Source organism: Calliopsis andreniformis, chromosome 9, assembly GCF_051401765.1.
Source record: "Calliopsis andreniformis isolate RMS-2024a chromosome 9, iyCalAndr_principal, whole genome shotgun sequence".
NCBI lineage: Eukaryota > Metazoa > Arthropoda > Insecta > Hymenoptera > Andrenidae > Calliopsis > Calliopsis andreniformis.
In genome coordinates this window covers 4,442,600-4,454,710 of record NC_135070.1, presented here as the reverse complement: position 1 = coordinate 4,454,710, position 12,111 = coordinate 4,442,600, and the positions used below count along the sequence as shown (strand labels likewise).

The 12,111-nt window shown below is 35.0% G+C and overlaps 1 long non-coding RNA gene across 1 annotated transcript; it reads right to left on the bottom strand.

Annotated features, from left to right (window-relative positions):
* Positions 1-8,168: 8,168 nt before the first annotated feature.
* On the bottom strand, positions 8,169-11,173 carry LOC143183258 (uncharacterized). The gene is made up of 3 exons (XR_013002576.1): positions 10,686-11,173; positions 9,289-10,089; positions 8,169-8,940 (listed from the first exon to the last, which is right to left on the bottom strand). It is a non-coding gene; the product is annotated as an uncharacterized LOC143183258 (long non-coding RNA).
* Between the last annotated feature and the right edge of the window lie 938 nt (positions 11,174-12,111).

The following is a 12,111-nucleotide window of genomic DNA, read 5'->3' as shown; positions in this document are numbered from 1 at the left end:
ATCTTACTTTGACTTTTGCCGAAATTAAAGAAAGTATCAGGAGAACATAATACGAAAGGAGGTATCTCGAGTTCTCGATACATACCAATATCTAACTTTGACTTATGGCCAAAATGAAAGTAAGTATCAGGAGAACATAACGTCAAAAGAGGTATTTCGAGTTCTTGATATTTACCAATATCTAAGTTTGCCTTTTGGCGAAATTAAAGAAAGTATCAGGAGAACATAATACGAAAGGAGGTATCTCGAGTTCTCGATACATACCAATATCTAACTTTGACTTTTGGCCAAAATGAAAGTAAGTATCAGGAGAACATAATACTAAAGGAGGTATCTCTAGTTCTTGGTATTTACCAATATCTAACTTTGGCTTTTCTCCAAATTAAAGGATGTATCAGGAGAACATAATACGAAAGGAGGTATCTCTAGTTCTTGGTACTTACCAATATCTAACTTTGGTTTTTCTCGAAATTAAAGAAAGTATCAGGAGAACATAATACCAAAGGAGGTATCTCGAGTTCTCGATACATACCAATATGTTACTTTAACTTTTGCCGAAATTAAAGGTAAGTATCAGGAGAACATAATACGAAAGGGGGTATCTCCAGTTCTTGGTACTTACCAATATCTAACTTTGGCTTTTCTCCAAATTAAAGGATGTATCAGGAGAACATAATACTAAAGGAGGTATCTCTCGTTCTTGGTACTTACCAATATCTAACTTTGGTTTTTCTCGAAATTAAAGAAAGTATCAGGAGAACATGATACTAAAGGAGGTACCTCTAGTTCTTCGTACTTACCAATATCTTACTTTGACTTTTGCCGAAATTGAAGATAAGTAGCAGGAGAACATAATACTAAAGGAGGTATTTCGAGTTCTCGATACATACCAATATCCTACTTTGACTTTTGCCGAAATTAAAGGTAAGTATCAGGAGAAAATAATACTACAGGAGGTATCTCTAGTTCTTGGTACTTACCAATATCTAACTTTGACTTTTGGCCAAAATGAAAGCAAGTATCAGGAGAACATAACGTCAAAAGAGGTATTTCGAGTTCTTGATATTTACCAATATCTAAGTTTGCCTTTTGGCGAAATTAAAGAAAGTATCAGGAGAACATAATACGAAAGGAGGTATCTCGAGTTCTCGATACATACCAATATCTAACTTTGACTTTTGGCCAAAATGAAAGTAAGTATCAGGAGAACATAATACTAAAGGAGGTATCTCTAGTTCTTGGTATTTACCAATATCTAACTTTGGCTTTTCTCCAAATTAAAGGATGTATCAGGAGAACATAATACGAAAGGAGGTATCTCTAGTTCTTGGTACTTACCAATATCTAACTTTGGTTTTTCTCGAAATTAAAGAAAGTATCAGGAGAACATAATACCAAAGGAGGTATCTCGAGTTCTCGATACATACCAATATGTTACTTTAACTTTTGCCGAAATTAAAGGTAAGTATCAGGAGAACATAATACGAAAGGAGGTATCTCGAGTTCTCGATACATACCAATATCTTACTTTGACTTTTGCCAAAATTAAAGGTAAGTATCAGGAGAAAATAATACTACAGGAGGTATCTCTAGTTCTTGGTACTTACCAATATCTATCTTTGACTTTTGGCCAAAATGAAAGCAAGTATCAGGAGAACATAATGTCAAAAGAGGTATTTCGAGTTCTTGATATTTACCAATATCTAAGTTTGCCTTTTGGCGAAATTAAAGAAAGTATCAGGAGAACATAATACGAAAGGAGGTATCTCGAGTTCTCGATACATACCAATATCTAACTTTGACTTTTGGCCAAAATGAAAGTAAGTATCAGGAGAACATAACGTCAAAAGAGGTATTTCGAGTTCTTGATATTTACCAATATCTAAGTTTGCCTTTTGGCGAAATTAAAGAAAGTATCAGGAGAACATAATACGAAAGGAGGTATCTCGAGTTCTCGATACATACCAATATCTAACTTTGACTTTTGGCCAAAATGAAAGTAAGTATCAGGAGAACATAATACTAAAGGAGGTATCTCTAGTTCTTGGTATTTACCAATATCTAACTTTGGCTTTTCTCCAAATTAAAGGATGTATCAGGAGAACATAATACGAAAGGAGGTATCTCTAGTTCTTGGTACTTACCAATATCTAACTTTGGTTTTTCTCGAAATTAAAGAAAGTATCAGGAGAACATAATACCAAAGGAGGTATCTCGAGTTCTCGATACATACCAATATGTTACTTTAACTTTTGCCGAAATTAAAGGTAAGTATCAGGAGAACATAATACGAAAGGAGGTATCTCGAGTTCTCGATACATACCAATATCTTACTTTGACTTTTGCCAAAATTAAAGGTAAGTATCAGGAGAAAATAATACTACAGGAGGTATCTCTAGTTCTTGGTACTTACCAATATCTAACTTTGACTTTTGGCCAAAATGAAAGCAAGTATCAGGAGAACATAATGTCAAAAGAGGTATTTCGAGTTCTTGATATTTACCAATATCTAAGTTTGCCTTTTGGCGAAATTAAAGAAAGTATCAGGAGAACATAATACGAAAGGAGGTATCTCGAGTTCTCGATACATACCAATATCTAACTTTGACTTATGGCCAAAATGAAAGTAAGTATCAGGAGAACATAACGTCAAAAGAGGTATTTCGAGTTCTTGATATTTACCAATATCTAAGTTTGCCTTTTGGCGAAATTAAAGAAAGTATCAGGAGAACATAATACGAAAGGAGGTATCTCGAGTTCTCGATACATACCAATATCTAACTTTGACTTTTGGCCAAAATGAAAGTAAGTATCAGGAGAACATAATACTAAAGGAGGTATCTCTAGTTCTTGGTATTTACCAATATCTAACTTTGGCTTTTCTCCAAATTAAAGGATGTATCAGGAGAACATAATACGAAAGGAGGTATCTCTAGTTCTTGGTACTCACCAATATCTAACTTTGGTTTTTCTCGAAATTAAAGAAAGTATCAGGAGAACATAATACCAAAGGAGGTATCTCGAGTTCTCGATACATACCAATATGTTACTTTAACTTTTGCCGAAATTAAAGGTAAGTATCAGTAGAACATAATACGAAAGGGGGTATCTCCAGTTCTTGGTACTTACCAATATCTAACTTTGGCTTTTCTCCAAATTAAAGGATGTATCAGGAGAACATAATACTAAAGGAGGTATCTCTCGTTCTTGGTACTTACCAATATCTAACTTTGGTTTTTCTCGAAATTAAAGAAAGTATCAGGAGAACATGATACTAAAGGAGGTACCTCTAGTTCTTCGTACTTACCAATATCTTACTTTGACGTTTGGCCAAAATGAAACTAAGTATCAGGAGAACATAATACTAAAGGAGGTACCTCTAGTTCTTCGTACTTACCAATATCTTACTTTGACTTTTGCCGAAATTGAAGATAAGTATCAGGAGAACATAATACTAAAGGAGGTATCTCGAGTTCTCGATACATACCAATATCTTACTTTGACTTTTGCCGAAATTAAAGGTAAGTATCAGGAGAAAATAATACTACAGGAGGTATCTCTAGTTCTTGGTACTTACCAATATCTAACTTTGACTTTTGGCCAAAATGAAAGCAAGTATCAGGAGAACATAATGTCAAAAGAGGTATTTCGAGTTCTTGATATTTACCAATATCTAAGTTTGCCTTTTGGCGAAATTAAAGAAAGTATCAGGAGAACATAATGCTAAAGGAGGTATCTCGAGTTCTCGATACATACCAATATGTTACTTTAACTTTTGCCGAAATTAAAGGTAAGTATCAGGAGAACATAATACTAAAAGAGGTATCTCTAGTTCTTGGTACTTACCAATATCTAACTTTGACGTTTGGCCAAAATGAAACTAAGTATCAGGAGAACATAATACTAAAGGAGGTATCTCTAGTTCTTGGTACTTACCAATATCTAACTTTGGCTTTTCTCGAAATTAAAGAAAGTATCAGGAGAACATAATACTAAAGGAGGTACCTCTAGTTCTTGGTACTTACCAATATCTTACTTTGACTTTTGCCGAAATTAAAGGTAAGTATCAGGAGAACATAATGTCAAAGGAGGTATCTCGACGTCTTGATACTTACCAATATCTAACTTTGACATTTGGCCAAAATGAAAGCAAGTATCAGGAGAACATAATACTAAAGGAGGTATCTCTAGTTCTTGGTATTTACCAATAGCTAACTTTGGCTTTTCTCGAAATTAAAGAAAGTATCAGGAGAACATAATACTAAAGGAGGTACCTCTAGTTCTTCGTACTTACCAATATCTTAGTTTGACTTTTGCCGAAATTGAAGATAAGTATCAGGAGAACATAATACCAAAGGAGGTATCTCGAGTTCTCGATACATACCAATATGTTACTTTAACTTTTGCCGAAATTAAAGGTAAGTATCAGGAGAACATAATACGAAAGGAGGTATCTCCAGTTCTTGGTACTTACCAATATCTATCTTTGGCTTTTCTCCAAATTAAAGGATGTATCAGGAGAACATAATACTAAAGGAGGTATCTCTAGTTCTTGGTACTTACCAATATCTAACTTTGGCTTTTCTCGAAATTAAAGAAAGTATCAGGAGATCATAATACTAAAGGAGGTATCTCTAGTTCTTGGTACTTACCAATATCTAACTTTGACTTTTGGCCAAAATGAAAGCAGAGTATCAGGAGAACATAATGTCATAGGAGGTATCTCGATGTCTTGATACTTACCAATATCTAACTTTGACGTTTGGCCAAAATGAAACTAAGTATCAGGAGAACATAATACTAAAGGAGGTATCTCTCGTTCTTGGTACTTACCAATATCTAACTTTGGTTTTTCTCGAAATTAAAGAAAGTATCAGGAGAACATGATACTAAAGGAGGTACCTCTAGTTCTTCGTACTTACCAATATCTTACTTTGACTTTTGCCGAAATTGAAGATAAGTAGCAGGAGAACATAATACTAAAGGAGGTATCTCGAGTTCTCGATACATACCAATATCTTACTTTGACTTTTGCCGAAATTAAAGGTAAGTGTCAGGAGAAAATAATGTCAAAGGAGGTATCTCGATGTCTTGTTACTTACCAGTATCTAGCTTTGACTTTTGGCAAAAATGAAAGTAAGTATCAGGAGAACATAATACTAAAGGAGGTATCTCTAGCTCTTGGTATTTACCAATATCTAACTTTGGCTTTTCTCAGAATTAAAGAAAGTATCAGGAGAACCTAATACTAAAGGAGGTACCTCTAGTTCTTCGTACTTACCAATATCTAACTTTGGTTTTTCTCGAAATTAAAGAAAGTATCAGGAGAACATAATACCAAAGGAGGTATCTCGAGTTCTCGATACATACCAATATGTTACTTTAACTTTTGCCGAAATTAAAGGTAAGTATCAGGAGAACATAATACGAAAGGAGGTATCTCGAGTTCTCGATACATACCAATATCTTTCTTTGACTTTTGCCAAAATTAAAGGTAAGTATCAGGAGAAAATAATACTACAGGAGGTATCTCTAGTTCTTGGTACTTACCAATATCTAACTTTGACTTTTGACCAAAATGAAAGCAAGTATCAGGAGAACATAATGTCAAAAGAGGTATTTCGAGTTCTTGATATTTACCAATATCTAAGTTTGCCTTTTGGCGAAATTAAAGAAAGTATCAGGAGAACATAATACGAAAGGAGGTATCTCGAGTTCTCGATACATACCAATATCTAACTTTGACTTTTGGCCAAAATGAAAGTAAGTATCAGGAGAACATAACGTCAAAAGAGGTATTTCGAGTTCTTGATATTTACCAATATCTAAGTTTGCCTTTTGGCGAAATTAAAGAAAGTATCAGGAGAACATAATACTAAAGGAGGTATCTCTAGTTCTTGGTATTTACCAATAGCTAACTTTGGCTTTTCTCGAAATTAAAGAAAGTATCAGGAGAACATAATACTAAAGGAGGTACCTCTAGTTCTTCGTACTTACCAATATCTTAGTTTGACTTTTGCCGAAATTGAAGATAAGTATCAGGAGAACATAATACCAAAGGAGGTATCTCGAGTTCTCGATACATACCAATATGTTACTTTAACTTTTGCCGAAATTAAAGGTAAGTATCAGGAGAACATAATACGAAAGGAGGTATCTCCAGTTCTTGGTACTTACCAATATCTATCTTTGGCTTTTCTCCAAATTAAAGGATGTATCAGGAGAACATAATACTAAAGGAGGTATCTCTAGTTCTTGGTACTTACCAATATCTAACTTTGGCTTTTCTCGAAATTAAAGAAAGTATCAGGAGATCATAATACTAAAGGAGGTATCTCTAGTTCTTGGTACTTACCAATATCTAACTTTGACTTTTGGCCAAAATGAAAGCAGAGTATCAGGAGAACATAATGTCAAAGGAGGTATCTCGATGTCTTGATACTTACCAATATCTAACTTTGACGTTTGGCCAAAATGAAACTAAGTATCAGCAGAACATAATACTAAAGGAGGTATCTCTAGTTCTTGGTATTTACCAATATCTAACTTTGGCTTTTCTCGAAATTAAAGAAAGTATCAGGAGAACATAATACTAAAGGAGGTACCTCTAGTTCTTCGTACTTACCAATATCTTACTTTGACTTTTGCCGAAATTGAAGATAAGTATCAGGAGAACATAATACCAAAGGAGGTATCTCGAGTTCTCGATACATACCAATATGTCACTTTAACTTTTGCCGAAATTAAAGGTAAGTATCAGGAGAACATAATACGAAAGGAGGTATCTCCAGTTCTTGGTACTTACCAATATCTAACTTTGGCTTTTCTCCAAATTAAAGGATGTATCAGGAGAACATAATACTAAAGGAGGTATCTCTCGCCCTTGGTACTTACCAATATCTAATTTTGGTTTTTCTCGAAATTAAAGAAAGTATCAGGAGAACATAATACTAAAGGAGATACCTCTAGTTCTTCGTACTTACCAATATCTTACTTTGACTTTTGCCGAAATTGAAGATAAGTATCAGGAGAACATAATACTAAAGGAGGTATCTCGAGTTCTCGATACATACCAATATCTTACTTTGACTTTTGCCGAAATTAAAGGTAAGTATCAGGAGAAAATAATACTACAGGAGGTATCTCTAGTTCTTGGTACTTACCAATATCTAACTTTGACTTTTGGCCAAAATGGATGCATGTATCAGGAGAACATAATACTAAAGGAGGTATCTCGAGTTCTCGATACATACCAATATGTTACTTTAACTTTTGCCGAAATTAAAGGTAAGTATCAGGAGAACATAATACTAAAGGAGGTATCTCTAGTTCTTGGTACTTACCAATATCTAACTTTGACGTTTGGCCAAAATGAAACTAAGTATCAGGAGAACATAATACTAAAGGAGGTACCTCTAGTTCTTGGTACTTACCAATATCTTACTTTGACTTTTGCCGAAATTGAAGATAAGTATCAGGAGAACATAATACCAAAGGAGGTATCTCGAGTTCTCGATACATTACAATATGTTACTTTAACTTTTGCCGAAATTAAAGGTAAGTATCAGGAGAACATAATACGAAAGGAGGTATCTCCAGTTCTTGGTACTTACCAATATCTAACTTTGGCTTTTCTCCAAATTAAAGGATGTATCAGGAGAAGATAATACTAAAGGAGGTATCTCTAGTTCTTGGTACTTACCAATATCTAACTTTGGCTTTTCTCAAAATTAAAGAACGTATCAGGAGATCATAATGTCAAAGGAGGTATCTCGATGTCTTGATACTTACCAATATCTAACTTTGAGTTTTGGCGCAATTAAAGGTAAGTATCAGGAGAACATAATACTAAAGGAGGTATCTCTAGTTCTTGGTACTTACCAATATGTAACTTTGACTTTTGGCCAAAATGAAAGGAAGTATCAGGAGAACATTATGCCAATGAAAGTATCTCGAGTTTCTAATAATTCTCGTAAATGCGTGACTTTAGTTTTTGAATAATGTGCTCGAACGTATCAGGAATATATGATATGACAGGAGGTGTCTCGGAATTTTCAAAAAATGGCTAGAAGCACCAATTTTGAATAGCAAAGGAGACATGGTTAGATGGAAATTGAGGAACGTGTGAGAAATGTGATATAATAAATCAGTAAAAGGAAATTGTTTTTGCAGTGTCTTTTATTTTTGCAAACTGTGTAGAAGGATTTTAGACAATTGTCATGTACAATGTTGTGTATACAATAAGTATGAAGTTTGGCGTCCATAATGTAAGTGTAATATTGTAACTTATTAACTTGTTATTGAAATAATTGATAGTTAAATACTTCAGGAAATTCGGGAAGTGGCCATGATTGTCTCGATAGAATTTATTGTTAGTAAGATACTCTGCGTTCCTATTGTCGTGTTATCTGACAATTAGTAAAATTTGTTTAGAAACTTAAACTTAAGACACACGATGACGTTCCTTGATGAATGCTACATGTCGCTGAATTTGGTCTAATCGCTGATTATAGATGGCGCGTCTTAGAAATCTAATAGGTCTTTAACATGGATTAGAGGAGGATAACCTAAGAACCGACTGAGGACTTTCAGCATCCTCACCCTTGGAAATCTTAGGAGCGATATTTTTTATACTGTTTTGTTTTAGAGTAACATATGCAGTGATACTATGGAAAGTGCTGAAAGCTTGAAGAGAGGGAACTGGTCAATCTTCCTGCTGATCACGTTATCGTGACGTTACGTTCTAGGAGCCAGCACACCATCTCTGTACACAGGTAAACCAGGCAACAGAGGTTAATTCACCACCAGTATTGCCATATGCCGGGACAAAGTGTCTTTCAGTGACGTTATAAAGTAGAAAATTGGTGGTACCGTAGACAATGCAGTTAAATACTTGTACTGAGAACAATTCTATGTTTTCAATCAGTATCTTTTTGACCCCTGAAAAAAAAACAGAAAAGAGATGCATTAGCCTACAAAATAGTAAGACAACGAGAAATATTATTTAATTATTTATTATAATATCACGTAGGCCTGTATAACATTGAATCGTTATCAGAATCCCTTAAACTGATAAAAGGATACGAAAAAAATAATCAATTTATTCAATTTTGCATTAGGTGTCTTGATACTTGATACAGAACTGAACTCTAGAAAATCGTATTATACATACTTGTTTGTAGAAATATTAGAGATATATTAAACACACATAAAGCATCAGTTGAATACAACACCTGATGTATTAATGCTGGATGTTTAGTTTTCATTTAAAATTTGGGCAAAACTTACCAGTGGCCAACGATGATGAATGGTCAATCTGTCCACTGCTTAGAGCAGTCCAAGAGGTAGTAGTTGCTCAGCGGATATAGTATATTCCAGAGGACCAGGGTAGTCCATAGGTCAGCCTAGCTCGAGACCAGGGGAATCTCTCCAGTGCAGCAATGCTCAAGTACTATTCGTGTCCCATGAAAAGCATTAGAAGCAATGCTATCCAGGGGACTTCTCATAGGACTCGTGTAGTACATATGTACCTCCGAGGTATGAGTATGAGCGGCCAATAATGCCTGAAATCGCTCGCTCGTGGTTTCGGAATCGACTTCGAACTTTTTATATATATATAAAATTATATGGGATATCAGAACTGCGTGCTGAAGCCAAGATGAAAGGATAGAGATATATAGAACGTATATGTATATCTACAGCTCCATCTTTTATGTCCACTTGAGCGCAACGCGTATGCGTTATGAAAAGCTGGAAATATATGGGAAGTATATAACTCCATCTCTTTTATGTTCCCTAGAGGGTAATGCACACGCGTCAGAAAGGTGACGAAAAGAGACAGAGATATATATCAGAACTCTGATGTTGGCTTCATTGGTCTCTGATTAGAAATATACCCAATGCTTCATATAGTCTTATGCATACATGGTTGGATCTATTCTAATGCCATTCCTCAAGGAGTACGATATCAGCATATACGAATCCTCTCGTGAGCGATTTCAAGCATTGTCGGGCGCCCGCGGGCACTTTTCATAGGCATCGCTGCTTCAGAGGATTGCTAGGAGGATCCACATTCTTCGAACAGCGATGCTAGAAAGAGGAAATAGATTTATATGCAAAGTTTGAACTAAATTGGTGACGCGTAAGTTTTGCATTCTCTTTGTTGATCACAAAATCATAATGTATCTACAATTAGAATTATTCTTTAACGTTTTAAATAACACTATGCTCTAAACCATTTTTCTCCATTTGTCTCAAACACTAGGGCCTGTTGGAACTGTATTACTGTATGGGTTTATGTTTCATCAAAAAACGAGACACTGTTGCGATGTTTCCTTGTTCAGTAGAATCGATATCACATTTCAAAAATATAATTAAATAATACGCCCTGTTCGTAATGCGGAGTGAAACGGATATAATCTTAGTCGTTATGATTGTTTTAAACTATAAATCAGAGTTAATTTGACTAGGATAAGGTAAATAATTAATTGAAATAAATAATTCTTACAAGATAAATGAACAAATTGGTAGTTTGTTAAGGATTCTTGACAAATTCTTTAGTAAATTCTAGACTCTAATAATATTATTCAAATACTTAAAATATGATTTATATCGAAATATATTTATATTTGAGTGTGATTCGCCCTCTAAAGCAAGGTATTAAAACATATATCTAAATCTCATACCCAAATTGCCTCGTGAATTTATTCCAACAGTAATTGTGATTCTCTCAAAGTGGGCGCATAGCTCTGTCTCCACAACGTGAGCCAGTACAATTGTCACCACCTGCTGGCTATCGCTGCTCGATTACGGGTCCTGCGCGTTAATGTAATAATCAATTATTCAGTACGCGCAACGACGAAGTTTCCATAAGAAAAACGGTCTTTTGCAACGCGAAGGAAATCGTCGACATGGCTGGAAAAGGGTGTCATATTCGACGTGTACTTTATCTTCATCTCTTCGTGACATTAGCTCGGCGAAGGTGATGTTCCATCTTCTCTGATTCTGCGATCTGGGCTAATCGTGTTCTCGATGTTCCCGTCAGCAGAAGTGTAACCCCATCGCTATAATGCTGCGTCCAGACCAGCTCTGGCATTTGCGAGCACTGATGCTTGCGAGCACGGATGCTTGCAAGCATGCATGCATTGCCATCTCCAGACTTTGTGAGGTCTGGGGCAACTAGTTTGTCGAATTTAGACAGAAAGATAATGTAATATAGATACAAATATCGTATAATTTAAAAACCTATGTATATTCTTCAAGATACTACATTTTATGGCACATCTGAATTCTTTTTATTTGATCTTTAATTTAAATTTACTACAAGAATAATATAATTTTAAAAATATGTTAACAAATTGGATATCTTGACTACTATAACTACATTTATTTTTGTTATAAAACGTAGAAGTAACTGAGAATAAATATGAGGCGCCTTGAGCTCGGTGCCCAGTTTAAGCGTCCCGTTTGTTCGCTGTTAAAGGTGGTACTGCATGTATGGATTACTTTTGGGAGCTTAATTTTCATAAATAAACATAAACTCAAGTACTACGAGCATTACAAGTAGCGCGAATATGGTTTTTAACGTCTGTTCGTGCTGTTTGTAAGATTAGCCAACTTAAAGCTTTCAGATGGTCCTCTGTTTCCATGGGGTCTCGTGTTACTTGACGTGTAGTGGATTTTTAGCAGCATTCTCTGTATTTTGATTACATTAATACTTCAGGAAGACCGCGTTTATTTGTACAATGACGCGACGAAGAACGATATTACGTACTGAAAATTCATTCCGAGCCTATCTTGCAGTACACATATTGTAGATATAAATTTTTAACTCTTTATTTTTTATTATAGGAAGAATTTAATTGATGGAAACTTTGACTGCTATTTCGCTCCTTGAAAACTATATTACAGGAGAAGTTAAAAAAGAATCCTTAAGACTCCCAGAAATCCTCAGGAATTCTATTGTTTGTCGTGTCGTCAGATAAATAAACGCAATCCTCTCGAACTACCAAACAATGAAAGTGCAGAAAATGTCTGTGAAATAGCCATCACGTCCCGAGTAACAGAGGCAGGACACCATGGAGTTAGAGGACCATCTGATGAACCATCTTG